The sequence below is a fragment of the Hyla sarda genome, chromosome 3 (assembly GCF_029499605.1).
Source record: "Hyla sarda isolate aHylSar1 chromosome 3, aHylSar1.hap1, whole genome shotgun sequence".
Taxonomy (NCBI): Eukaryota; Metazoa; Chordata; class Amphibia; order Anura; family Hylidae; genus Hyla; species Hyla sarda.
In genome coordinates this window covers 62,908,251-62,936,046 of record NC_079191.1, presented here as the reverse complement: position 1 = coordinate 62,936,046, position 27,796 = coordinate 62,908,251, and the positions used below count along the sequence as shown (strand labels likewise).

At 33.5% G+C, this 27,796-nt stretch overlaps 1 long non-coding RNA gene across 2 annotated transcripts; it reads right to left on the bottom strand.

Annotated features, from left to right (window-relative positions):
- LOC130361363 (uncharacterized) lies at nt 1–25,828 on the bottom strand. Of its 2 annotated transcripts, none has more exons than XR_008890981.1 (3): nt 25,459–25,828; nt 10,189–10,261; nt 1–82 (listed from the first exon to the last, which is right to left on the bottom strand). It is a non-coding gene; the product is annotated as an uncharacterized LOC130361363 (long non-coding RNA). The 2 variants fall into 2 exon arrangements; XR_008890982.1 differs by lacking the exon at nt 1–82 and adding an exon at nt 2,361–2,427.
- Between the last annotated feature and the right edge of the window lie 1,968 nt (nt 25,829–27,796).

Below are 27,796 nucleotides of genomic sequence, written 5' to 3'. Positions count from 1 at the left end.
ATTAATTACCTGTTTCTTTGTTCCTTTCCTGCAGCTGACGGGGGTATAGGTCCCTTTCACCCTCTCACCGGGCATTAATCACCTATAAAAAGACACAGGTATGATAACATGTCCCTTATACATGCTACAGACGCTAATATATATAACACTCTAGGGCCAGAACTACTTGTCTCAGGGATTATAAAACCGCATTAGAAAAAAGAACAAAAGAAAAGATGGAACCCATTGAGAAATAGATGATAGGGATTTTTATTTCTATTGTAGTGCAGTGTATAATCCCTCCCAGGATGATGTTGACAGACACTATTGTTAGGTTTTTGGGGGTTTTGTGTTTGCAATGTTTGGGGTATGTGTTATTTTTTGTTTCTTTATTCATAAATTTTAAGGGTAATATTTGTTTTTTTATTTTTGGGGAAGGGGGCAGGAGCAAAATATTTTATAAATTATTATTGTTTATTTGTTTTTTAATCAAAAACTGTTATTTTTGTTGTTATTATTATTCATCAATTTCATCAATATTTTATATATTTTTATTTGGAAAAATATTACTTGGAATGTCTTTTATCAATTTTGTGCAGAAATTTAGGATAGAGGTTAACCATGTTGCGGTGGGAATTGCTAAACTAAAAATTAATAACAGAAATACAGTTTGCCCCCGAGATTCCAAAGCACAGAATGCACTTCAGATCAACAGCCGAAGCATCGTAGGGGGACCCATTCTAATGGAGACAATGTCCTCCACCCGTTTCCAGAACATTGAGGGGCCATTCAAAGAAATGGGCAGTTGAGGATGAGCCACAGACGGTTGTCTCCATTCTGTATTTCTATTTTATAAACAACATAATGTATTTTTCATAGTTTTAAATGGCAATAATCAGTTACAGTATGTGATTTATTACATTAACTTATAGATTTTTCTTTACAGTACAGTTATGTCTTAAATCTGCGGTCAGTCTATTGAAAAAGGGATTACTACAAATAAAAAACAGATATTAGAAATCATACATGTTCCTAATCTCTGTACCTGAGACATGGTTGTGTTATATAAGAAGCTGTCTATAGACTATATACTTATTAAAAACACATATATCTTCATGTATAAGGTAGAGACTATGACATCTTTGCAGGTTTAGATGTTGTATCTAGCCTGATTGTTATCAGTAATTAATATAAATATTAATTACCTGTCTCTTTGTTCCTTTCCTGCAGCTGACGGGGGTATAGGTCCCTTTCACCCTCTCACCGGGCATTAATCACCTATAAAAAGACACAGGTATGATAACATGTCCCTTATACATGCTACAGACGCTAATATATATAACACTCTAGGGCCAGAACTACTTGTCTCAGGGATTATAAAACCGCATTAGAAAAAAGAGCAAAAGAAAAGATGGAACCCATTGAGATATAGATGATAGGGATTTTTATTTCTATTGTAGTGCAGTGTATTATCCCTCCCAGGATGATGTTGACAGACACTATTGTTAGGTTTTTGGGGGTTTTGTATTTGCATTGTTTGGGGTATGTGTTATTTTTTGTTTCTTTATTCATAAATTTTAAGGGTAATATATGTTTTTTTATTTTTGGGGGGCAGGAGCAAAATATTTTATAAATTATTATTGTTTATTTGTTTTTTAATCAAAAACTGTTATTTTTGTTGTTATTATTATTCATCAACTTCATCAATATTTTATATATTTTTGTTTGGCAAAATATTTCTTGGAATGTCTTTTATCAATTTTGTGCAGAAATTTAGGATAGAGGTTAACCATGTTGCGGTGGGAATTGCTAAACTAAAAATTAATAACAGAAATACAGTTTGCCCCCGAGATTCCAAAGCACAGAATGCACTTCAGATCAACAGCCGAAGCATCGTAGGGGGACCCATTCTAATGGAGACAATGTCCTCCACCCGTTTCCAGAACATTGAGGGGCCATTCAAAGAAATGGGCAGTCGAGGATGAGCCACAGACGGTTGTCTCCATTCTGTATTTCTATTTTATAAACAACATAATGTATTTTTCATAGTTTTAAATGGCAATAATCAGTTACAGTATGTGATTTATTACATTAACTTATAGATTTTTCTTTACAGTACAGTTATGTCTTAAATCTGCGGTCAGTCTATTGAAAAAGGGATTACTACAAATAAAAAACAGATATTAGAAATCATAAATGTTCCTAATCTCTGTACCTGAGACATGATTGTGTTATATAAGAAGCTGTCTATAGACGATATACTTATTAAAAACACATATATCTTCATGTATAAGGTAGAGACTATGACATCTTTGCAGGTTTAGATGTTGTATCTAGCCTGATTGTTATCAGTAATTAATATAAATATTAATTACCTGTCTCTTTGTTCCTTTCCTGCAGCTGACGGGGGTATAGGTCCCTTTTACCCTCTCACCGGGCATCAATCACCTATAAAAAGACACAGGTATGATAACATGTCCCTTATACATGCTACAGACGCTAATATATATAACACTCTAGGGCCAGAACTACTTGTCTCAGGGATTATAAAACCGCATTAGAAAAAAGAACAAAAGAAAAGATGGAACCCATTGAGATATAGATGATAGGGATTTTTATTTCTATTGTAGTGCAGTGTATAATCCCTCCCAGGATGATGTTGAAAGACACTATTGTTAGGTTTTTGGGGGTTTTGTGTTTGCAATGTTTGGGTGTCCTCCACCCGTTTCCACAACATTGAGGGGCCACTCAAAGAAAGGGGCAGTCGAGCTTGAGCCACAGACGGTTGTCTCCATTCTGTATTTCTGTTTTATAATGAACATAATGTATTTTTCATAGTTTTAAATGGCAATAATCAGTTATAGTATGTGATTTATTACATTAACTTATAGATATGTTTTTTACAGTACAGTTATCTCTTAAATCTGCGGTCTGTCTATTGAAAAAGGGATTACTACAAATAAAAAACAGATATTAAAAATCATAAATGTTCCTAATCTCTGTACCTGAGACATGGTTGTGTTATATAAGAAGCTGTCTATAGACGATATACTTATTAAAAACACACATATCTTCATGTATAAGGTAGAGACTATGACATCTTTGCAGGTTTAGATGTTGTATCTAGCCTGATTGTTATCAGTAATTAATATAAATATTAATTACCTTTCTCTTTGTTCCTTTCCTGCAGCTGACGGGGGTATAGGTCCCTTTCACCCTCTCACCGGGCATCAATCACCTATAAAAAGACACAGGTATGATAACATGTCCCTTATACATGCTACAGACGCTAATATATATAACACTCTAGGGCCAGAACTACTTGTCTCAGGGATTATAAAACCGCATTAGAAAAAAGAACAAAAGAAAAGATGGAACCCATTGAGATATAGATGAAAGGGATTTTTATTTCTATTGCAGTGCAGTGTATTATCCCTCCCAGGATGATGTTGACAGAGACTATTGTTAGGTTTTTGGGGGTTTTGTGTTTGTAATGTTTGGGGTATGTGTTATTTTTTGTTTCTTTATTCATAAATTTTAAGGGTAATATATGTTTTTTTTATTTTTGGGGGAAGGGGGCAGGAGCAAAATATTTTATAAATTATTTTAGTTTTTTTGTTTTTTAATCAAAAACTGTTATTTTTGTTGTTATTCTTATTCATCAATTTCATCAATATTTTCTATATTTTTATTTGGCAAAATATTTCTTGGAATGTCTTTTATCAATTTTGTGCAAAAATTTAGGATAGAGGTTAACCATGTTGCAGTGGGAATTGCTAAACTAAAAATTAATAACAGAAATACAGTTTGCCCCCGAGGTTCCAAAGCATAGAATGCACTTCAGAGCAACAGCCGAAGCATCGTAGGGGGACCCATTCTAATGGAGACAATGTCCTCCACCCGTTTCCACAACATTGAGGGGCCACTCAAAGAAAGGGGCAGTCGAGCTTGAGCCACAGACGGTTGTCTCCATTCTGTATTTCTGTTTTATAATCAACATAATGTATTTTTCATAGTTTTAAATGGCAATAATCAGTTATAGTTTGTGATTTATTACATTAACTTATAGATTTTTCTTTACAGTACAGTTATGTCTTAAATCTGCGGTCAGTCTATTGAAAAAGGGAATACTACAAATAAAAAACAGATATTAGAAATCATAAATGTTCCTAATCTCTGTACCTGAGACATGGTTGTGTTATATAAGAAGCTGTCTATAGACGATATACTTATTAAAAACACATATATCTTCATGTATAAGGTAGAGACTATGACATCTTTGCAGGTTTAGATGTTGTATCTAGCCTGATTGTTATCAGTAATTAATATAAATATTAATTACCTGTCTCTTTGTTCCTTTCCTGCAGCTGACGGGGGTATAGGTCCCTTTCACCCTCTCACCGGGCATTAATCACCTATAAAAAGACACAGGTATGATAACATGTCCCTTATACATGCTACAGACGCTAATATATATAACACTCTAGGGCCAGAACTACTTGTCTCAGGGATTATAAAACCGCATTAGAAAAAAGAACAAAAGAAAAGATGGAACCCATTGAGATATAGATGATAGGGATTTTTATTTCTATTGTAGTGCAGTGTATTATCCCTCCCAGGATGATGTTGACAGACACAATTGTTAGATTTTTGAGGGGTTTTGTGTTTGCAATGTTTGGGGTATGTGTTATTTTTTGTTTCTTTATTCATAAATTTCAAGGGTAATATATGTTTTTTTATTTTTGGGGAAGGGGGCAGGAGCAACATATTTTATAAATTATTATTGTTTATTTGTTTTTTAATCAAAAACTGTTATTTTTGCTATTATTATTCATCAACTTCATCAATATTTTATATATTTTTATTTGGCAAAACATTTCTTGGAATGTCTTTTATCAATTTTGTGCAGAAATTTAGGATAGAGGTTAACCATGTTGCGGTGGGAATTACTAAACTAAAAATTAATAACAGAAATACAGTTTGCCCCCGAGATTCCAAAGCACAGAATGCCCTTCAGATCAACAGCCGAAGCATCGTAGGGGGACCCATTCTAATGGAGACAATGTCCTCCACCCGTTTCCAGAACATTGAGGGGCCACTCAAAGAAATGGGCAGTCGAGCTTGAGCCACAGACGGTTGTCTCCATTCTGTATTTCTGTTTTATAATCAACATAATGTATTTTTCATAGTTTTAAATGGCAATAATCAGTTATAGTATGTGATTTATTACATTAACTTATAGATTTTTCTTTACAGTACAGTTATGTCTTAAATCTGCGGTCAGTCTATTGAAAAAGGGATTACTACAAATAAAAAACAGATATTAGAAATCATAAATGTTCCTAATCTCTGTACCTGAGACATGGTTGTGTTATATAAGAAGCTGTCTATAGACGATATACTTATTAAAAACACATATATCTTCATGTATAAGGTAGAGACTATGACATCTTTGCAGGTTTAGATGTTGTATCTAGCCTGATTGTTATCAGTAATTAATATAAATATTAATTACCTGTCTCTTTGCTCCTTTCCTGCAGCTGACGGGGGTATAGGTCCCTTTCACCCTCTCACCGGGCATCAATCACCTATAAAAAGACACAGGTATGATAACATGTCCCTTATACATGCTACAGACGCAAATATATATAACACTCTAGGGCCAGAACTACTTGTCTCAGGGATTATAAAACCGCATTAGAAAAAAGAACAAAAGAAAAGATGGAACCCATTGAGATATAGATGATAGGGATTTTTATTTCTATTGTAGTGCAGTGTATTATCCCTCCCAGGATGATGTTGACAGACACTATTGTTAGGTTTTTGGGGGTTTTGTGTTTGCAATGTTTGGGGTATGTGTTATTTTTTGTTTCTTTATTCATACATTTTAAGGGTAATATATGTTTTTTTATTTTTGGGGAAGGGGTCAGGAGCAAAATATTTTATAAATTATTATTGTTTATTTGTTTTTTAATCAAAAACTGTTATTTTTGCTGTTATTATTCATCAACTTCATCAATATTTTATATATTTTTATTTGGCAAAATATTTCTTGGAATGTCTTTTATCAATTTTGTGCAGAAATTTAGGATAGAGGTTAACCATGTTGCGGTGGGAATTGCTAAACTAAAAATTAATAACAGAAATACAGTTTGCCCCCGAGATTCCAAAGCACAGAATGCCCTTCAGATCAACAGCCGAAGCATCGTAGGGGGACCCATTCTAATGGAGACAATGTCTTCCACCCGTTTCCAGAACATTGAGGGGCCACTCAAAGAAATGGGCAGTCGAGCTTGAGCCACAGACGGTTGTCTCCATCCTGTATTTCTGTTTTATAATCAACATAATGTATTTTTCATAGTTTTAAATGGCAATAATCAGTTATAGTATGTGATTTATTACATTAACTTATAGATTTTTCTTTACAGTACAGTTATGTCTTAAATCTGCGGTCAGTCTATTGAAAAAGGGATTACTACAAATAAAAAACAGATATTAGAAATCATAAATGTTCCTAATCTCTGTACCTGAGACATGGTTGTGTTATATAAGAAGCTGTCTATAGACGATATACTTATTAAAAACACATATATCTTCATGTATAAGGTAGAGACTATGACATCTTTGCAGGTTTAGATGTTGTATCTAGCCTGATTGTTATCAGTAATTAATATAAATATTAATTACCTGTCTCTTTGCTCCTTTCCTGCAGCTGACGGGGGTATAGGTCCCTTTCACCCTCTCACCGGGCATCAATCACCTATAAAAAGACACAGGTATGATAACATGTCCCTTATACATGCTACAGACGCAAATATATATAACACTCTAGGGCCAGAACTACTTGTCTCAGGGATTATAAAACCGCATTAGAAAAAAGAACAAAAGAAAAGATGGAACCCATTGAGATATAGATGATAGGGATTTTTATTTCTATTGTAGTGCAGTGTATTATCCCTCCCAGGATGATGTTGACAGACACTATTGTTAGGTTTTTGGGGGTTTTGTGTTTGCAATGTTTGGGGTATGTGTTATTTTTTGTTTCTTTATTCATACATTTTAAGGGTAATATATGTTTTTTTATTTTTGGGGAAGGGGTCAGGAGCAAAATATTTTATAAATTATTATTGTTTATTTGTTTTTTAATCAAAAACTGTTATTTTTGCTGTTATTATTCATCAACTTCATCAATATTTTATATATTTTTATTTGGCAAAATATTTCTTGGAATGTCTTTTATCAATTTTGTGCAGAAATTTAGGATAGAGGTTAACCATGTTGCGGTGGGAATTGCTAAACTAAAAATTAATAACAGAAATACAGTTTGCCCCCGAGATTCCAAAGCACAGAATGCCCTTCAGATCAACAGCCGAAGCATTGTAGGGGGACCCATTCTAATGGAGACAATGTCTTCCACCCGTTTCCAGAACATTGAGGGGCCACTCAAAGAAATGGGCAGTCGAGCTTGAGCCACAGACGGTTGTCTCCATCCTGTATTTCTGTTTTATAATCAACATAATGTATTTTTCATAGTTTTAAATGGCAATAATCAGTTATAGTATGTGATTTATTACATTAACTTATAGATTTTTCTTTACAGTACAGTTATGTCTTAAATCTGCGGTCAGTCTATTGAAAAAGGGATTACTACAAATAAAAAACAGATATTAGAAATCATAAATGTTCCTAATCTCTGTACCTGATACATGGTTGTGTTATATAAGAAGCTGTCTATAGACGATATACTTATTAAAAACACATATATCTTCATGTATAAGGTAGAGACTATGACATCTTTGCAGGTTTAGATGTTGTATCTAGCCTGATTGTTATCAGTAATTAATATAAATATTAATTACCTGTCTCTTTGTTCATTTCCTGCAGCTGACGGGGGTATAGGTCCCTTTCACCCTCTCACCGGGCATCAATCACCTATAAAAAGACACAGGTATGATAACATGTCCCTTATACATGCTACAGACGCTAATATATATAACACTCTAGGGCCAGAACTACTTGTCTCAGGGATTATAAAACCGCATTAGAAAAAAGAACAAAAGAAAAGATGGAACCCTTTGAGATATAGATGATAGGGATTTTTATTTCTATTGTAGTGCAGTGTATTATCCCTCCCAGGATGATGTTGACAGAGACTATTGTTAGGTTTTTGGGGGTTTTGTGTTTGTAATGTTTGGGGTATGTGTTATTTTTTGTTTCTTTATTCATAAATTTAAAGGGTAATATATGTTTTTTTATTTTTGGGGAAGGGGGCAGGAGCAAAATATTTTATAAATTATTTTTGTTTATTTGTTTTTTAATCAAAAACTGTTATTTTTGCTGTTATTATTATTCATCAACTTCATCAATATTTTCTATATTTTTATTTGGCAAAATATTTCTTGGAATGTCTTTTATCAATTTTGTGCAAAAATTTAGGATAGAGGTTAACCATGTTGCAGTGGGAATTGCTAAACTAAAAATTAATAACAGAAATACAGTTTGCCCCCGAGGTTCCAAAGCATAGAATGCACTTCAGAGCAACAGCCGAAGCATCGTAGGGGGACCCATTCTAATGGAGACAATGTCCTCCACCCGTTTCCACAACATTGAGGGGCCACTCAAAGAAAGGGGCAGTCGAGCTTGAGCCACAGACGGTTGTCTCCATTCTGTATTTCTGTTTTATAATCAACATAATGTATTTTTCATAGTTTTAAATGGCAATAATCAGTTATAGTTTGTGATTTATTACATTAACTTATAGATTTTTCTTTACAGTACAGTTATGTCTTAAATCTGCGGTCAGTCTATTGAAAAAGGGAATACTACAAATAAAAAACAGATATTAGAAATCATAAATGTTCCTAATCTCTGTACCTGAGACATGGTTGTGTTATATAAGAAGCTGTCTATAGACGATATACTTATTAAAAACACATATATCTTCATGTATAAGGTAGAGACTATGACATCTTTGCAGGTTTAGATGTTGTATCTAGCCTGATTGTTATCAGTAATTAATATAAATATTAATTACCTGTCTCTTTGTTCCTTTCCTGCAGCTGACGGGGGTATAGGTCCCTTTCACCCTCTCACCGGGCATTAATCACCTATAAAAAGACACAGGTATGATAACATGTCCCTTATACATGCTACAGACGCTAATATATATAACACTCTAGGGCCAGAACTACTTGTCTCAGGGATTATAAAACCGCATTAGAAAAAAGAGCAAAAGAAAAGATGGAACCCATTGAGATATAGATGATAGGGATTTTTATTTCTATTGTAGTGCAGTGTATTATCCCTCCCAGGATGATGTTGACAGACACTATTGTTAGGTTTTTGGGGGTTTTGTATTTGCATTGTTTGGGGTATGTGTTATTTTTTGTTTCTTTATTCATAAATTTTAAGGGTAATATATGTTTTTTTATTTTTGGGGAAGGGGGCAGGAGCAAAATATTTTATAAATTATTATTGTTTATTTGTTTTTTAATCAAAAACTGTTATTTTTGTTGTTATTAATATTCATCAACTTCATCAATATTTTATATATTTTTGTTTGGCAAAATATTTCTTGGAATGTCTTTTATCAATTTTGTGCAGAAATTTAGGATAGAGGTTAACCATGTTGCGGTGGGAATTGCTAAACTAAAAATTAATAACAGAAATACAGTTTGCCCCCGAGATTCCAAAGCACAGAATGCACTTCAGATCAACAGCCGAAGCATCGTAGGGGGACCCATTCTAATGGAGACAATGTCCTCCACCCGTTTCCAGAACATTGAGGGGCCACTCAAAGAAATGGGCAGTCGAGCTTGAGCCACAGACGGTTGTCTCCATTCTGTATTTCTGTTTTATAATCAACATAATGTATTTTTCATAGTTTTAAATGGCAATAATCAGTTATAGTATGTGATTTATTACATTAACTTATAGATTTTTCTTTACAGTACAGTTATGTCTTAAATCTGCGGTCTGTCTATTGAAAAAGGGATTACTACAAATTAAAAACAGATATTAGAAATCATAAATGTTCCCAATCTCTGTACCTGAGACACAGTTGTGTTATATAAGAAGCTGTCTATAGACGATATACTTATTAAAAACACATATATCTTCATGTATAAGGTAGAGACTATGACATCTCTGCAGGTCTAGATGTTGTATCTAGCCTGATTGTTATCAGTAATTAATATAAATATTAATCACCTGTCTCTTTGTTCCTTTCCTGCAGCTGACGGGGGTATAGGTCCCTTTCACCCTCTCACCGGGCATTAATCACCTATAAAAAGACATAGGTATGATAACATGTCCCTTATACATGCTACAGACGCTAATATATTTAACACTCTAGGGCCAGAACTACTTGTCTCAGGGATTATAAAACCGCATTAGAAAAAAGAACAAAAGAAAAGATGGAACCCATTGAGATATAGATGAAAGGGATTTTTATTTCTATTGCAGTGCAGTGTATTATCCCTCCCAGGATGATGTTGACAGAGACTATTGTTAGGTTTTGGGGGGTTTTGTGTTTGTAATGTTTTGGGTATGTGTTATTTTTTGTTTCTTTATTCATAAATTTTAAGGGTAATATATGTTTTTTTTATTTTTGGGGGAAGGGGGCAGGAGCAAAATATTTTATAAATTATTATTATTTATTTGTTTTTTAATCAAAAACTGTTATTTTTGTTGTTATGATTATTCATCAATTTCATCAATATTTTATATATTTTTATTTGGCAAAATATTTCTTGGAATGTCTTTTATCAATTTTGGGCAGAAATTTAGGATAGAGGTTAACCATATTGCAGTGGGAATTGCTAAACTAAAAATTAATAACAGAAATACAGTTTGCCCCCGAGGTTCCAAAGCACAGAATGCACTTCAGATCAACAGCCGAAGCATCGTAGGGGGACCCATTCTAATGGAGACAATGTCCTCCACCCGTTTCCACAACATTGAGGGGCCACTCAAAGAAAGGGGCAGTCGAGCTTCAGCCACAGACGGTTGTCTCCATTCTGTATTTCTGTTTTATAATCAACATAATGTATTTTTCATAGTTTTAAATGGCAATAATCAGTTATAGTATGTGATTTATTACATTAACTTATAGATATGTTTTTTTACAGTACAGTTATGTCTTAAATCTGCGGTCTGTCTATTGAAAAAGGGATTACTACAAATAAAAAACAGATATTAGAAATCATAAATGTTCCCAATCTCTGTACCTGAGACACAGTTGTGTTATATAAGAAGCTGTCTATAGACGATATACTTATTAAAAACACATATATCTTCATGTATAAGGTAGAGACTATGACATCTCTGCAGGTCTAGATGTTATATCTAGCCTGATTGTTATCAGTAATTAATATAAATATTAATTACCTGTCTCTTTGTTCCTTTCCTGCAGCTGACGGGGGTATAGGTCCCTTTCACCCTCTCACCGGGCATTAATCACCTATAAAAAGACACAGGTATGATAACATGTCCCTTATACATGCTACAGACGCTAATATATATAACACTCTAGGGCCAGAACTACTTGTCTCAGGGATTATAAAACCGCATTAGAAAAAAGAACAAAAGAAAAGATGGAACCCATTGAGATATAGATGATAGGGATTTTTATTTCTATTGTAGTGCAGTGTATTATCCCTCCCAGGATGATGTTGACAGACACAATTGTTAGATTTTTGAGGGGTTTTGTGTTTGCAATGTTTGGGGTATGTGTTATTTTTTGTTTCTTTATTCATAAATTTCAAGGGTAATATATGTTTTTTTATTTTTGGGGAAGGGGGCAGGAGCAACATATTTTATAAATTATTATTGTTTATTTGTTTTTTAATCAAAAACTGTTATTTTTGCTATTATTATTCATCAACTTCATCAATATTTTATATATTTTTATTTGGCAAAACATTTCTTGGAATGTCTTTTATCAATTTTGTGCAGAAATTTAGGATAGAGGTTAACCATGTTGCGGTGGGAATTACTAAACTAAAAATTAATAACAGAAATACAGTTTGCCCCCGAGATTCCAAAGCACAGAATGCCCTTCAGATCAACAGCCGAAGCATCGTAGGGGGACCCATTCTAATGGAGACAATGTCCTCCACCCGTTTCCAGAACATTGAGGGGCCACTCAAAGAAATGGGCAGTCGAGCTTGAGCCACAGACGGTTGTCTCCATTCTGTATTTCTGTTTTATAATCAACATAATGTATTTTTCATAGTTTTAAATGGCAATAATCAGTTATAGTATGTGATTTATTACATTAACTTATAGATTTTTCTTTACAGTACAGTTATGTCTTAAATCTGCGGTCAGTCTATTGAAAAAGGGATTACTACAAATAAAAAACAGATATTAGAAATCATAAATGTTCCTAATCTCTGTACCTGAGACATGGTTGTGTTATATAAGAAGCTGTCTATAGACGATATACTTATTAAAAACACATATATCTTCATGTATAAGGTAGAGACTATGACATCTTTGCAGGTTTAGATGTTGTATCTAGCCTGATTGTTATCAGTAATTAATATAAATATTAATTACCTGTCTCTTTGCTCCTTTCCTGCAGCTGACGGGGGTATAGGTCCCTTTCACCCTCTCACCGGGCATCAATCACCTATAAAAAGACACAGGTATGATAACATGTCCCTTATACATGCTACAGACGCAAATATATATAACACTCTAGGGCCAGAACTACTTGTCTCAGGGATTATAAAACCGCATTAGAAAAAAGAACAAAAGAAAAGATGGAACCCATTGAGATATAGATGATAGGGATTTTTATTTCTATTGTAGTGCAGTGTATTATCCCTCCCAGGATGATGTTGACAGACACTATTGTTAGGTTTTTGGGGGTTTTGTGTTTGCAATGTTTGGGGTATGTGTTATTTTTTGTTTCTTTATTCATACATTTTAAGGGTAATATATGTTTTTTTATTTTTGGGGAAGGGGTCAGGAGCAAAATATTTTATAAATTATTATTGTTTATTTGTTTTTTAATCAAAAACTGTTATTTTTGCTGTTATTATTCATCAACTTCATCAATATTTTATATATTTTTATTTGGCAAAATATTTCTTGGAATGTCTTTTATCAATTTTGTGCAGAAATTTAGGATAGAGGTTAACCATGTTGCGGTGGGAATTGCTAAACTAAAAATTAATAACAGAAATACAGTTTGCCCCCGAGATTCCAAAGCACAGAATGCCCTTCAGATCAACAGCCGAAGCATCGTAGGGGGACCCATTCTAATGGAGACAATGTCTTCCACCCGTTTCCAGAACATTGAGGGGCCACTCAAAGAAATGGGCAGTCGAGCTTGAGCCACAGACGGTTGTCTCCATCCTGTATTTCTGTTTTATAATCAACATAATGTATTTTTCATAGTTTTAAATGGCAATAATCAGTTATAGTATGTGATTTATTACATTAACTTATAGATTTTTCTTTACAGTACAGTTATGTCTTAAATCTGCGGTCAGTCTATTGAAAAAGGGATTACTACAAATAAAAAACAGATATTAGAAATCATAAATGTTCCTAATCTCTGTACCTGAGACATGGTTGTGTTATATAAGAAGCTGTCTATAGACGATATACTTATTAAAAACACATATATCTTCATGTATAAGGTAGAGACTATGACATCTTTGCAGGTTTAGATGTTGTATCTAGCCTGATTGTTATCAGTAATTAATATAAATATTAATTACCTGTCTCTTTGCTCCTTTCCTGCAGCTGACGGGGGTATAGGTCCCTTTCACCCTCTCACCGGGCATCAATCACCTATAAAAAGACACAGGTATGATAACATGTCCCTTATACATGCTACAGACGCAAATATATATAACACTCTAGGGCCAGAACTACTTGTCTCAGGGATTATAAAACCGCATTAGAAAAAAGAACAAAAGAAAAGATGGAACCCATTGAGATATAGATGATAGGGATTTTTATTTCTATTGTAGTGCAGTGTATTATCCCTCCCAGGATGATGTTGACAGACACTATTGTTAGGTTTTTGGGGGTTTTGTGTTTGCAATGTTTGGGGTATGTGTTATTTTTTGTTTCTTTATTCATACATTTTAAGGGTAATATATGTTTTTTTATTTTTGGGGAAGGGGTCAGGAGCAAAATATTTTATAAATTATTATTGTTTATTTGTTTTTTAATCAAAAACTGTTATTTTTGCTGTTATTATTCATCAACTTCATCAATATTTTATATATTTTTATTTGGCAAAATATTTCTTGGAATGTCTTTTATCAATTTTGTGCAGAAATTTAGGATAGAGGTTAACCATGTTGCGGTGGTAATTGCTAAACTAAAAATTAATAACAGAAATACAGTTTGCCCCCGAGATTCCAAAGCACAGAATGCCCTTCAGATCAACAGCCGAAGCATTGTAGGGGGACCCATTCTAATGGAGACAATGTCTTCCACCCGTTTCCAGAACATTGAGGGGCCACTCAAAGAAATGGGCAGTCGAGCTTGAGCCACAGACGGTTGTCTCCATCCTGTATTTCTGTTTTATAATCAACATAATGTATTTTTCATAGTTTTAAATGGCAATAATCAGTTATAGTATGTGATTTATTACATTAACTTATAGATTTTTCTTTACAGTACAGTTATGTCTTAAATCTGCGGTCAGTCTATTGAAAAAGGGATTACTACAAATAAAAAACAGATATTAGAAATCATAAATGTTCCTAATCTCTGTACCTGATACATGGTTGTGTTATATAAGAAGCTGTCTATAGACGATATACTTATTAAAAACACATATATCTTCATGTATAAGGTAGAGACTATGACATCTTTGCAGGTTTAGATGTTGTATCTAGCCTGATTGTTATCAGTAATTAATATAAATATTAATTACCTGTCTCTTTGTTCATTTCCTGCAGCTGACGGGGGTATAGGTCCCTTTCACCCTCTCACCGGGCATCAATCACCTATAAAAAGACACAGGTATGATAACATGTCCCTTATACATGCTACAGACGCTAATATATATAACACTCTAGGGCCAGAACTACTTGTCTCAGGGATTATAAAACCGCATTAGAAAAAAGAACAAAAGAAAAGATGGAACCCTTTGAGATATAGATGATAGGGATTTTTATTTCTATTGTAGTGCAGTGTATTATCCCTCCCAGGATGATGTTGACAGAGACTATTGTTAGGTTTTTGGGGGTTTTGTGTTTGTAATGTTTGGGGTATGTGTTATTTTTTGTTTCTTTATTCATAAATTTAAAGGGTAATATATGTTTTTTTATTTTTGGGGAAGGGGGCAGGAGCAAAATATTTTATAAATTATTTTTGTTTATTTGTTTTTTAATCAAAAACTGTTATTTTTGCTGTTATTATTATTCATCAACTTCATCAATATTTTCTATATTTTTATTTGGCAAAATATTTCTTGGAATGTCTTTTATCAATTTTGTGCAAAAATTTAGGATAGAGGTTAACCATGTTGCAGTGGGAATTGCTAAACTAAAAATTAATAACAGAAATACAGTTTGCCCCCGAGGTTCCAAAGCATAGAATGCACTTCAGAGCAACAGCCGAAGCATCGTAGGGGGACCCATTCTAATGGAGACAATGTCCTCCACCCGTTTCCACAACATTGAGGGGCCACTCAAAGAAAGGGGCAGTCGAGCTTGAGCCACAGACGGTTGTCTCCATTCTGTATTTCTGTTTTATAATCAACATAATGTATTTTTCATAGTTTTAAATGGCAATAATCAGTTATAGTTTGTGATTTATTACATTAACTTATAGATTTTTCTTTACAGTACAGTTATGTCTTAAATCTGCGGTCAGTCTATTGAAAAAGGGAATACTACAAATAAAAAACAGATATTAGAAATCATAAATGTTCCTAATCTCTGTACCTGAGACATGGTTGTGTTATATAAGAAGCTGTCTATAGACGATATACTTATTAAAAACACATATATCTTCATGTATAAGGTAGAGACTATGACATCTTTGCAGGTTTAGATGTTGTATCTAGCCTGATTGTTATCAGTAATTAATATAAATATTAATTACCTGTCTCTTTGTTCCTTTCCTGCAGCTGACGGGGGTATAGGTCCCTTTCACCCTCTCACCGGGCATTAATCACCTATAAAAAGACACAGGTATGATAACATGTCCCTTATACATGCTACAGACGCTAATATATATAACACTCTAGGGCCAGAACTACTTGTCTCAGGGATTATAAAACCGCATTAGAAAAAAGAGCAAAAGAAAAGATGGAACCCATTGAGATATAGATGATAGGGATTTTTATTTCTATTGTAGTGCAGTGTATTATCCCTCCCAGGATGATGTTGACAGACACTATTGTTAGGTTTTTGGGGGTTTTGTATTTGCATTGTTTGGGGTATGTGTTATTTTTTGTTTCTTTATTCATAAATTTTAAGGGTAATATATGTTTTTTTATTTTTGGGGAAGGGGGCAGGAGCAAAATATTTTATAAATTATTATTGTTTATTTGTTTTTTAATCAAAAACTGTTATTTTTGTTGTTATTAATATTCATCAACTTCATCAATATTTTATATATTTTTGTTTGGCAAAATATTTCTTGGAATGTCTTTTATCAATTTTGTGCAGAAATTTAGGATAGAGGTTAACCATGTTGCGGTGGGAATTGCTAAACTAAAAATTAATAACAGAAATACAGTTTGCCCCCGAGATTCCAAAGCACAGAATGCACTTCAGATCAACAGCCGAAGCATCGTAGGGGGACCCATTCTAATGGAGACAATGTCCTCCACCCGTTTCCAGAACATTGAGGGGCCACTCAAAGAAATGGGCAGTCGAGCTTGAGCCACAGACGGTTGTCTCCATTCTGTATTTCTGTTTTATAATCAACATAATGTATTTTTCATAGTTTTAAATGGCAATAATCAGTTATAGTATGTGATTTATTACATTAACTTATAGATTTTTCTTTACAGTACAGTTATGTCTTAAATCTGCGGTCTGTCTATTGAAAAAGGGATTACTACAAATTAAAAACAGATATTAGAAATCATAAATGTTCCCAATCTCTGTACCTGAGACACAGTTGTGTTATATAAGAAGCTGTCTATAGACGATATACTTATTAAAAACACATATATCTTCATGTATAAGGTAGAGACTATGACATCTCTGCAGGTCTAGATGTTGTATCTAGCCTGATTGTTATCAGTAATTAATATAAATATTAATTACCTGTCTCTTTGTTCCTTTCCTGCAGCTGACGGGGGTATAGGTCCCTTTCACCCTCTCACCGGGCATTAATCACCTATAAAAAGACATAGGTATGATAACATGTCCCTTATACATGCTACAGACGCTAATATATTTAACACTCTAGGGCCAGAACTACTTGTCTCAGGGATTATAAAACCGCATTAGAAAAAAGAACAAAAGAAAAGATGGAACCCATTGAGATATAGATGATAGGGATTTTTATTTCTATTGCAGTGCAGTGTATTATCCCTCCCAGGATGATGTTGACAGACACTATTGTTAGGTTTTGGGGGGTTTTGTGTTTGTAATGTTTGGGGTATGTGTTATTTTTTGTTTCTTTATTCATAAATTTTAAGGGTAATATATGTTTTTTTTATTTTTGGGGGAAGGGGGCAGGAGCAAAATATTTTATAAATTATTATTATTTATTTGTTTTTTAATAAAAAACTGTTATTTTTGTTGTTATGATTATTCATCAATTTCATCAATATTTTATATATTTTTATTTGGCAAAATATTTCTTGGAATGTCTTTTATCAATTTTGGGCAGAAATTTAGGATAGAGGTTAACCATATTGCAGTGGGAATTGCTAAACTAAAAATTAATAACAGAAATACAGTTTGCCCCCGAGGTTCCAAAGCACAGAATGCACTTCAGATCAACAGCCGAAGCATCGTAGGGGGACCCATTCTAATGGAGACAATGTCCTCCACCCGTTTCCACAACATTGAGGGGCCACTCAAAGAAAGGGGCAGTCGAGCTTCAGCCACAGACGGTTGTCTCCATTCTGTATTTCTGTTTTATAATCAACATAATGTATTTTTCATAGTTTTAAATGGCAATAATCAGTTATAGTATGTGATTTATTACATTAACTTATAGATATGTTTTTTTACAGTACAGTTATGTCTTAAATCTGCGGTCTGTCTATTGAAAAAGGGATTACTACAAATAAAAAACAGATATTAGAAATCATAAATGTTCCCAATCTCTGTACCTGAGACACAGTTGTGTTATATAAGAAGCTGTCTATAGACGATATACTTATTAAAAACACATATATCTTCATGTATAAGGTAGAGACTATGACATCTCTGCAGGTCTAGATGTTATATCTAGCCTGATTGTTATCAGTAATTAATATAAATATTAATTACCTGTCTCTTTGTTCCTTTCCTGCAGCTGACGGGGGTATAGGTCCCTTTCACCCTCTCACCGGGCATTAATCACCTATAAAAAGACACAGGTATGATAACATGTCCCTTATACATGCTACAGACGCTAATATATATAACACTCTAGGGCCAGAACTACTTGTCTCAGGGATTATAAAACCGCATTAGAAAAAAGAACAAAAGAAAAGATGGAACCCATTGAGATATAGATGATAGGGATTTTTATTTCTATTGTAGTGCAGTGTATTATCCCTCCCAGGATGATGTTGACAGACACAATTGTTAGATTTTTGAGGGGTTTTGTGTTTGCAATGTTTGGGGTATGTGTTATTTTTTGTTTCTTTATTCATAAATTTCAAGGGTAATATATGTTTTTTTATTTTTGGGGAAGGGGGCAGGAGCAACATATTTTATAAATTATTATTGTTTATTTGTTTTTTAATCAAAAACTGTTATTTTTGCTATTATTATTCATCAACTTCATCAATATTTTATATATTTTTATTTGGCAAAACATTTCTTGGAATGTCTTTTATCAATTTTGTGCAGAAATTTAGGATAGAGGTTAACCATGTTGCGGTGGGAATTACTAAACTAAAAATTAATAACAGAAATACAGTTTGCCCCCGAGATTCCAAAGCACAGAATGCCCTTCAGATCAACAGCCGAAGCATCGTAGGGGGACCCATTCTAATGGAGACAATGTCCTCCACCCGTTTCCAGAACATTGAGGGGCCACTCAAAGAAATGGGCAGTCGAGCTTGAGCCACAGACGGTTGTCTCCATTCTGTATTTCTGTTTTATAATCAACATAATGTATTTTTCATAGTTTTAAATGGCAATAATCAGTTATAGTATGTGATTTATTACATTAACTTATAGATTTTTCTTTACAGTACAGTTATGTCTTAAATCTGCGGTCAGTCTATTGAAAAAGGGATTACTACAAATAAAAAACAGATATTAGAAATCATAAATGTTCCTAATCTCTGTACCTGAGACATGGTTGTGTTATATAAGAAGCTGTCTATAGACGATATACTTATTAAAAACACATATATCTTCATGTATAAGGTAGAGACTATGACATCTTTGCAGGTTTAGATGTTGTATCTAGCCTGATTGTTATCAGTAATTAATATAAATATTAATTACCTGTCTCTTTGTTCCTTTCCTGCAGCTGACGGGGGTATAGGTCCCTTTCACCCTCTCACCGGGCATCAATCACCTATAAAAGGACACAGGTATGATAACATGTCCCTTATACATGCTACAGACGCTAATATATATAACACTCTAGGGCTAGAACTACTTGTCTCAGGGATTATAAAACCGCATTAGAAAAAAGAACAAAGAAAAGATGGAACCCATTGAGATATAGATGATAGGGATTTTTATTTCTATTGTAGTGCAGTGTATTATCCCTCCCAGGATGATGTTGACAGACACAATTGTTAGATTTTTGAGGGGTTTTGTGTTTGCAATGTTTGGGGTATGTGTTATTTTTTGTTTCTTTATTCATAAATTTCAAGGGTAATATATGTTTTTTTATTTTTGGGGAAGGGGGCAGGAGCAACATATTTTATAAATTATTATTGTTTATTTGTTTTTTAATCAAAAACTGTTATTTTTGCTATTATTATTCATCAACTTCATCAATATTTTATATATTTTTATTTGGCAAAACATTTCTTGGAATGTCTTTTATCAATTTTGTGCAGAAATTTAGGATAGAGGTTAACCATGTTGCGGTGGGAATTACTAAACTAAAAATTAATAACAGAAATACAGTTTGCCCCCGAGATTCCAAAGCACAGAATGCCCTTCAGATCAACAGCCGAAGCATCGTAGGGGGACCCATTCTAATGGAGACAATGTCCTCCACCCGTTTCCAGAACATTGAGGGGCCACTCAAAGAAATGGGCAGTCGAGCTTGAGCCACAGACGGTTGTCTCCATTCTGTATTTCTGTTTTATAATCAACATAATGTATTTTTCATAGTTTTAAATGGCAATAATCAGTTATAGTATGTGATTTATTACATTAACTTATAGATTTTTCTTTACAGTACAGTTATGTCTTAAATCTGCGGTCAGTCTATTGAAAAAGGGATTACTACAAATAAAAAACAGATATTAGAAATCATAAATGTTCCTAATCTCTGTACCTGAGACATGGTTGTGTTATATAAGATGCTGTCTATAGACGATATACTTATTAAAAACACATATATCTTCATGTATAAGGTAGAGACTATGACATCTTTGCAGGTTTAGATGTTGTATCTAGCCTGATTGTTATCAGTAATTAATATAAATATTAATTACCTGTCTCTTTGTTCCTTTCCTGCAGCTGACGGGGGTATAGGTCCCTTTCACCCTCTCACCGGGCATCAATCACCTATAAAAGGACACAGGTATGATAACATGTCCCTTATACATGCTACAGACGCTAATATATATAACACTCTAGGGCTAGAACTACTTGTCTCAGGGATTATAAAACCGCATTAGAAAAAAGAACAAAAGAAAAGGTGGAACCCATTGAGATATAGATGATAGGGATTTTTATTTCTATTGTAGTGCAGTGTATTATCCCTCCCAGGATGATGTTGACAGACACTATTGTTAGGTTTTTGGGGGTTTTGTGTTTGTAATGTTTGGGGTATGTGTTATTTTTTGTTTCTTTATTCATAAATTTAAAGGGTAATATATGTTTTTTTATTTTTGGGGGAAGGGGGCAGGAGCAAAATATTTTATAAATTATTTTTGTTTTTTTTGTTTTTTAATCAAAAACTGTTATTTTTGTTGTTATTATTATTCATCAATTTCATCAATATTTTCTATATTTTTATTTGGCAAAATATTTCTTGGAATGTCTTTTATCAATTTTGTGCAGAAATTTAGGATAGAGGTTAACCATGTTGCAGTGGGAATTGCTAAACTAAAAATTAATAACAGAAATACAGTTTGCCCCCGAGGTTCCAAAGCATAGAATGCACTTCAGAGCAACAGCCGAAGCATCGTAGGGGGACCCATTCTAATGGAGACAATGTCCTCCACCCGTTTCCACAACATTGAGGGGCCACTCAAAGAAAGGGGCAGTCGAGCTTGAGCCACAGACGGTTGTCTCCATTCTGTATTTCTGTTTTATAATCAACATAATGTATTTTTCATAGTTTTAAATGGCAATAATCAGTTATAGTTTGTGATTTATTACATTAACTTATAGATTTTTCTTTACAGTACAGTTATGTCTTAAATCTGCGGTCAGTCTATTGAAAAAGGGAATACTACAAATAAAAAACAGATATTAGAAATCATAAATGTTCCTAATCTCTGTACCTGAGACATGGTTGTGTTATATAAGAAGCTGTCTATAGACTATATACTTATTAAAAACACATATATCTTCATGTATAAGGTAGAGACTATGACATCTTTGCAGGTTTAGATGTTGTATCTAGCCTGATTGTTATCAGTAATTAATATAAATATTAATTACCTGTCTCTTTGTTCCTTTCCTGCAGCTGACGGGGGTATAGGTCCCTTTCACCCTCTCACCGGGCATTAATCACCTATAAAAAGACACAGGTATGATAACATGTCCCTTATACATGCTACAGACGCTAATATATATAACACTCTAGGGCCAGAACTACTTGTCTCAGGGATTATAAAACCGCATTAGAAAAAAGAGCAAAAGAAAAGATGGAACCCATTGAGATATAGATGATAGGGATTTTTATTTCTATTGTAGTGCAGTGTATTATCCCTCCCAGGATGATGTTGACAGACACTATTGTTAGGTTTTTGGGGGTTTTGTATTTGCATTGTTTGGGGTATGTGTTATTTTTTGTTTCTTTATTCATAAATTTTAAGGGTAATATATGTTTTTTTGTTTTTGGGGAAGGGGGCAGGAGCAAAATATTTTATAAATTATTATTGTTTATTTGTTTTTTAATCAAAAACTGTTATTTTTGTTGTTATTATTATTCATCAACTTCATCAATATTTTATATATTTTTGTTTGGCAAAATATTTCTTGGAATATCTTTTATCAATTTTGTGCAGAAATTTAGGATAGAGGTTAACCATGTTGCGGTGGGAATTGCTAAACTAAAAATTTATAACAGAAATACAGTTTGCCCCCGAGATTCCAAAGCACAGAATGCACTTCAGATCAACAGCCGAAGCATCGTAGGGGGACCCATTCTAATGGAGACAATGTCCTCCACCCGTTTCCAGAACATTGAGGGGCCACTCAAAGAAATGGGCAGTCGAGCTTGAGCCACAGACGCTTGTCTCCATTCTGTATTTCTGTTTTATAATCAACATAATGTATTTTTCATAGTTTTAAATGGCAACAATCAGTTATAGTATGTGATTTATTACATTAACTTATAGATTTTTCTTTACAGTACAGTTATGTCTTAAATCTGCGGTCAGTCTATTGAAAAAGGGATTACTACAAATAAAAAACAGATATTAGAAATCATAAATGTTCCTAATCTCTGTACCTGAGACATGGTTGTGTTATATAAGAAGCTGTCTATAGACGATATACTTATTAAAAACACATATATCTTCATGTATAAGGTAGAGACTATGACATCTTTGCAGGTTTAGATGTTGTATCTAGCCTGATTGTTATCAGTAATTAATATAAATATTAATTACCTGTCTCTTTGTTCATTTCCTGCAGCTGACGGGGGTATAGGTCCCTTTCACCCTCTCACCGGGCATCAATCACCTATAAAAAGACACAGGTATGATAACATGTCCCTTATACATGCTACAGACGCTAATATATATAACACTCTAGGGCCAGAACTACTTGTCTCAGGGATTATAAAACCGCATTAGAAAAAAGAACAAAAGAAAAGATGGAACCCTTTGAGATATAGATGATAGGGATTTTTATTTCTATTGTAGTGCAGTGTATTATCCCTCCCAGGATGATGTTGACAGAGACTATTGTTAGGTTTTTGGGGGTTTTGTGTTTGTAATGTTTGGGGTATGTGTTATTTTTTGTTTCTTTATTCATAAATTTAAAGGGTAATATATGTTTTTTTATTTTTGGGGAAGGGGGCAGGAGCAAAATATTTTATAAATTATTTTTGTTTATTTGTTTTTTAATCAAAAACTGTTATTTTTGCTGTTATTATTATTCATCAACTTCATCAATATTTTCTATATTTTTATTTGGCAAAATATTTCTTGGAATGTCTTTTATCAATTTTGTGCAGAAATTTAGGATAGAGGTTAACCATGTTGCAGTGGGAATTGCTAAACTAAAAATTAATAACAGAAATACAGTTTGCCCCCGAGGTTCCAAAGCACAGAATGCACTTCAGATCAACAGCCGAAGCATCGTAGGGGGACCCATTCTAATGGAGACAATGTCCTCCACCCGTTTCCACAACATTGAGGGGCCACTCAAAGAAAGGGGCAGTCGAGCTTGAGCCACAGACGGTTGTCTCCATTCCGTATTTCTGTTTTATAATCAACATAATGTATTTTTCATAGTTTTAAATGGCAATAATCAGTTATAGTATGTGATTTATTACATTAACTTAGAGATTTTTCTTTACAGTACAGTTATGTCTTAAATCTGCGGTCTGTCTATTGAAAAAGGGATTACTACAAAAAAAAACAGATATTAGAAATCATAAATGTTCCCAATCTCTGTACCTGAGACACAGTTGTGTTATATAAGAAGCTGTCTATAGACGATATACTTATTAAAAACACATATATCTTCATGTATAAGGTAGAGACTATGACATCTCTGCAGGTCTAGATGTTATATCTAGCCTGATTGTTATCAGTAATTAATATAAATATTAATTACCTGTCTCTTTGTTCCTTTCCTGCATCTGACGGGGGTATAGGTCCCTTTCACCCTCTCACCGGGCATTAATCACCTATAAAAAGACACAGGTATGATAACATGTCCCTTATACATGCTACAGACGCTAATATATATAACACTCTAGGGCCAGAACTACTTGTCTCAGGGATTATAAAACCGCATTAGAAAAAAGAACAAAAGAAAAGATGGAACCCATTGAGATATAGATGATAGGGATTTTTATTTCTATTGCAGTGCAGTGTATTATCCCTCCCAGGATGATGTTGACAGAGACTATTGTTAGGTTTTTGGGGGTTTTGTGTTTGTAATGTTTGGGGTATGTGTTATTTTTTGTTTCTTTATTCATAAATTTTAAGGGTAATATATGTTTTTTTATTTTTGGGGAAGGGGGCAGGAGCAAAATATTTTATAAATTATTTTAGTTTTTTTGTTTTTTAATCAAAAACTGTTATTTTTGTTGTCATTATTATTCATCAATTTTATCAATATTTTCTATATTTTTATTTGGCAAAATATTTCTTGGAATGTCTTTTATCAATTTTGTGCAGAAATTTAGGATAGAGGTTAACCATGTTGCAGTGGGAATTGCTAAACTAAAAATTAATAACAGAAATACAGTTTGCCCCCGAGGTTCCAAAGCACAGAATGCACTTCAGATCAACAGCCGAAGCATCGTAGGGGGACCCATTCTAATGGAGACAATGTCCTCCACCGGTATCCACAACATTGAGGGGCCACTCAAAGAAAGGGGCAGTCGAGCTTGAGCCACAGACGGTTGTCTCCATTCTGTATTTCTGTTTTATGATCAACATAATGTATTTTTCATAGTTTTAAATGGCAATAATCAGTTATAGTATGTGATTTATTACATTAACTTAGAGATTTTTCTTTACAGTACAGTTATGTCTTAAATCTGCTGTCTGTCTATTGAAAAAGGGATTACTACAAATAAAAAACAGATATTAGAAATCATAAATGTTCCCAATCTCTGTACCTGAGACACAGTTGTGTTATATAAGAAGCTGTCTATAGACGATATACTTATTAAAAACACATATATTTCATGTATAAGGTAGAGATTATGACATCTCTGCAGGTCTAGATGTTATATCTAGCCTGATTGTTATCAGTAATTAATATAAATATTAATTACCTGTCTCTTTGTTCCTTTCCTGCAGCTGACGGGGTTATAGGTCCCTTTCACCCTCTCACCGGGCATTAATCACCTATAAAAAGACACAGGTATGATAACATGTCCCTTATACATGCTACAGACGCTAATATATATAACACTCTAGGGCCAGATTTACTTGTCTCAGGGATTATAAAACCGCATTAGAAAAAAGAACAAAAGAAAAGATGGAACCCATTGAGATATAGATGATAGGGATTTGTATTTCTATTGTAGTGCAGTGTATTATCCCTCCCAGGATGATGTTGACAGACACTATTGTTAGGTTTTTGAGGGTTTTGTGTTTGCAATGTTTGGGGTATGTGTTATTTTTTGTTTCTTTATTCATAAATTTTAAGGGTAATATATGTTTTTTTATTTTTGGGGAAGGGAGCAGGAGCAAAATATTTTATAAATTATTTTAGTTTTTTTGTTTTTTAATCAAAAACTGTTATTTTTGTTGTTATTATTATTCATCAATTTCATCAATATTTTCTATATTTTTATTTGGCAAAATATTTCTTGGAATGTCTTTTATCAATTTTGTGCAGAAATTTAGGATAGAGGTTAACCATGTTGCAGTGGGAATTGCTAAACTAAAAATTAATAACAGAAATACAGTTTGCCCCCGAGGTTCCAAAGCACAGAATGCACTTCAGATCAACAGCCGAAGCATCGTAGGGGGACCCATTCTAATGGAGACAATGTCCTCCACCCGTTTCCACAAAATTGAGGGGCCACTCAAAGAAAGGGGCAGTCAAGCTTGAGCCACAGACGGTTGTCTCCATTCTGTATTTCTGTTTTATAATCAACATAATGTATTTTTCATAGTTTTAAATGGCAATAATCAGTTATAGTATGTGATTTATTACATTAACTTATAGATTTTTCTTTACAGTACAGTTATGTCTTAAATCTGCGGTCTGTCTATTGAAAAAGGGATTACTACAAATTAAAAACAGATATTAGAAATCATAAATGTTCCCAATCTCTGTACCTGAGACACAGTTGTGTTATATAAGAAGCTGTCTATAGACGATATACTTATTAAAAACACATATATCTTCATGTATAAGGTAGAGACTATGACATCTTTGCAGGTTTAGATGTTGTATCTAGCCTGATTGTTATCAGTAATTAATATAAATATTAATTACCTGTCTCTTTGTTCCTTTCCTGCAGCTGACGGGGGTATAGGTCCCTTTCACCCTCTCACCGGGCATCAATCACCTATAAAAAGACACAGGTATGATAACATGTCCCTTATACATGCTACAGACACTAATATATATAACACTCTAGGGCCAGAACTACTTGTCTCAGGGATTATAAAACCGCATTAGAAAAAAGAACAAAAGAAAAGATGGAACCCATTGAGATATAGATGATAGGGATTTTTATTTCTATTGCAGTGCAGTGTATTATCCCTCCCAGGATGATGTTGACAGAGACTATTGTTAGGTTTTTGGGGGTTTTGTGTTTGTAATGTTTGGGGTATGTGTTATTTTTTGTTTCTTTATTCATAAATTTTAAGGGTAATATATGTTTTTTTATTTTTGGGGGAAGGGGGCAGGAGCAAAATATTTTATAAATTATTTTAGTTTTTTTGTTTTTTTAATCAAAAACTGTTATTTTTGTTGTTATTCTTATTCATCAATTTCATCAATATTTTCTATATTTTTATTTGGCAAAATATTTCTTGGAATGTCTTTTATCAATTTTGTGCAGAAATTTAGGATAGAGGTTAACCATGTTGCAGTGGGAATTGCTAAACTAAAAATTAATAACAGAAATACAGTTTGCCCCCGAGGTTCCAAAGCACAGAATGCACTTCAGATCAACAGCCGAAGCATCGTAGGGGGACCCATTCTAATGGAGACAATGTCCTCCACCCGTTTCCACAAAATTGAGGGACCACTCAAAGAAAGGGGCAGTCAAGCTTGAGCCACAGACGGTTGTCTCCATTCTGTATTTCTGTTTTATAATCAACATAATGTATTTTTCATAGTTTTAAATGGCAATAATCAGTTATAGTATGTGATTTATTACATTAACTTATAGATTTTTCTTTACAGTACAGTTATGTCTTAAATCTGCGGTCTGTCTATTGAAAAAGGGATTACTACAAATTAAAAACAGATATTAGAAATCATAAATGTTCCCAATCTCTGTACCTGAGACACAGTTGTGTTATATAAGAAGCTGTCTATAGACGATATACTTATTAAAAACACATATATCTTCATGTATAAGGTAGAGACTATGACATCTTTGCAGGTTTAGATGTTGTATCTAGCCTGATTGTTATCAGTAATTAATA